Source organism: Arachis hypogaea, chromosome 1 (assembly GCF_003086295.3).
Source record: "Arachis hypogaea cultivar Tifrunner chromosome 1, arahy.Tifrunner.gnm2.J5K5, whole genome shotgun sequence".
NCBI classification, from domain to species: domain Eukaryota; kingdom Viridiplantae; phylum Streptophyta; class Magnoliopsida; order Fabales; family Fabaceae; genus Arachis; species Arachis hypogaea.
This window is the reverse complement of record NC_092036.1, coordinates 28,220,510-28,223,580: the sequence shown is the minus strand read 5'-3', so window position 1 is coordinate 28,223,580 and position 3,071 is coordinate 28,220,510. Positions and strand designations below refer to the sequence as shown.

The window sequence follows — 3,071 nt, the reverse complement described above, 5'->3', positions numbered from 1 at the left end:
AATCTTTAAATTCTAGAATCTTATCTTTTAGTTTCTTGTTAGTCAAGTAATTAATTTTAATTTTAAAAATTAAATCTTTTTCAACCATATCTTTTTAATCATATCTTTTTATCATATCTTTTTAAATTTTATCTTTTTCAAAAATTTGATTTCAAAATATCTTATCTAACTTCTTATCTTCTTATCTTTTCAAATTTGATTTTAATATCTTTTTCAACTAACTAATTAACATTTTGTTTGTTTCTTATCTTTTTCAAAACCACCTAACTACTTTTCCCTCTCTAATTTTCGAAAATATCTCATCCCTTTTTCAAAATTCTTTTTAAATTAACTAATTGTTTTAAATTTTAATTTTAATTTTATTTTATCTTTATTTTCGAAAATCATTTAACTCCTTTTCAAAATTTAATTTTGAAAATTTCTCCCTCTCTCATCTTTTCCTATTTATTTATTCATTTACTAACACCTCTCTTCACCTTTCTTCATCTTAAATCACTACCCCTATCCTTACCCTTGTGTTTGGATTCTCCTTTCTTTATTCCCTTCTTCTTCTACTAACAATAAGGAACCTCTTTACTATGACATAGAGGATTCCTCTTCTCTTCTTTTCTTGTTCTCTTCTCTTTCATATGATTAGGAACAAGGAAAAAGGCATTCTTGTTGAAGCTGATCCAGAACCTGAAAGGACTCTGAAGAAGAAACTAAGAGAAGCTAAATTACAACAATCCAGAGATAACCTTGCTGAAATTTTCGAACAAGAAAAGGAGATGGCAGCCGAACCCAACAACAATAATGCAAGAAGGATGCTTGGTGATTATACTACACCTACTTCCAAGTTTGATGGAAGAAGCATCTCAATTCCTGCCATTGGAGAAAATAATTTTGAGCTGAAACCTCAACTAGTTGCTCTAATGCAACAGAACTGCAAGTTTCATAGACTTCCATTAGAAGATCCCTACTAGTTTTTAAATGAGTTCTTGCAGATTTGTGAGACTGTTAAGACTAATGGAGTAGATCCTGAAGTCTACAGGCTCATGCTTTTCCCTTTTGCTGTAAGAGATAGAGCTAGAACATGGTTGGATTCTCAACCTAAAGATAGCCTGGACTCTTGGGATAAGCTGGTCACGGCCTTCTTAGCTAAGTTCTTTCCTCCTCAAAAGCTGAGCAAGCTTAGAGTGGATGTTCAAACCTTTAAACAAAAAGATGGTGAATCCCTCTATGAAGCTTGGGAAAGATACAAGCAGATGACCAAAAGATGTCCTTCTAACATGTTTTCAGAATGGACCATGATAGATATATTCTATTATGGTCTGTCTGAGTTCTCTAAGATGTCACTGGACCATTCTGCAGGTGGATCCATTCACCTAAAGAAAACACCTGCAGAAGCTCAAGAACTTATTGACATGGTTGCAAATAACCAGTTCATGTACACTTCTAAGAGGAATTCCGTGAATAATGGGACGCCTCAGAGGAAGAGAATTCTTGAGATTGATGCTCTGAATGCCATATTGGCTCAAAACAAAATGTTGACTCAGCAAGTCAACATAATTTCCCAAAGTCTGAATGGATGGCAAAATGCATCCAACAGTACTAAAGAGGCATCTTCTGAAGAAGAAGCTTATGATCCTGATAACCCTGCAATGGCAGAGGTAAATTACTTAGGTGAACCTTATGGAAACACCTACAATTCATCATGGAGAAATCATCCAAATTTCTCATGGAAGGATCAACAAAAGCCTCAACAAGGCTTTAATAATGGTGGACGAACTAGGCTCAGCTATAGCAAGCCTTTTCCATCATCTTCTCAGCAACAGACAGAGAATCTTGAGCAAAGCACTTCTAATTTAGCTAATCTGGTCTCTGATCTGTCTAAGGCCACTTTAAGTTTCATGAATGAAACAAGATCCTCCATTAGAAATTTGGAGGCACAGGTGGGCCAGCTGAGTAAGAAAGTTACTGAAACCCCTCCTAGTACTCTCCCAAGCAATACAGAAGAGAATCCAAAGAGAGAGTGCAAGGCTTGATATACTCAACATGGCCGAATGCAAGAAGGATGGAGAGGACGCAAATCCCAATGAGGAAGATCTCATGGGACGCCTCTCAAGCAAGAAGGAGTTCCCTGTTGAGGACCCAAGGGAATCTGAGGCTAATATAGAGACCATAGAGATCCCATTAAATCTCCTTCTGCCATTCATGAGCTCTGAAGATTATTCTTCCTCTGAAGAGAATGAAGATGTAACTGGAGACCAAGTTGCTCAATATCTAGGAGCTATCATGAAGCTGAATGCCAAGTTATTTGGTAATGAGACTTGGGAAAGTGAACCTTCCTTGCTCATTAGTGAACAAGATACATGGGTTCAGCAAACTTTACCTCAAAAGAGACAAGATCCTGGCAAATTCGTAATACCCTGTACCATAGGCACCATGACCTTTGAGAAAGCTCTGTGTGACCTAGGGTCAGGCATAAATCTTATGCCACTCTCTGTAATGGAGAAACTGGGGATCATTGAGGTACAGCCTGCCTTATTCTCATTACAATTGGCAGACAAGTCAGTAAGACAAGCTTATGGATTAGTAGAGGACGTGTTAGTAAAGGTTAAAGGCCTTTACATTCCTGCTAATTTCATAATCTTTGACACTAGGAAGGAGGAGGATGAATGCATCATCCATGGAAGACCTTTCCTAGCCACAGCAGAAGCTGTGGTAGATGTTAACAGAGGAGAATTAGTCCTTCAATTGAATGGGGACTACCTTGTGTTTAAGGCACACGACTATCCTTCTGTAATAAGGGAGAGTAAGCATACAGAGCTTCTCTCAGTACAGAGTCAAACAGAGTCCCCACAGTCAAACTCTAAGTTTGGTGTTAGGAGGCCACAACCAAACTCTAAGTTTGGTATTGAATCCCCACAACCAAACTCTAAGTTTGGTGTTTGGACTATACACCATTGACCTGATCACCTGTGAGGCTCCATGAGAGCCCACTGACAAGCTATTGACATTAAAGAAACGCTTATTGGGAGGCAACCCAATTTTTATTTTTATTTATCTAATTTTATTTTATTTTCATTGTT

The 3,071-nt window shown here is 37.4% G+C and overlaps 1 non-coding gene across 1 annotated transcript; it reads right to left on the bottom strand.

Moving 5' to 3' along the window:
- Positions 1–1,166: 1,166 nt before the first annotated feature.
- Positions 1,167–1,270, bottom strand: LOC112715062 (small nucleolar RNA R71). Its single transcript, XR_003159454.1, has one exon. It is a non-coding gene; the product is annotated as a small nucleolar RNA R71 (small nucleolar RNA).
- Between the last annotated feature and the right edge of the window lie 1,801 nt (positions 1,271–3,071).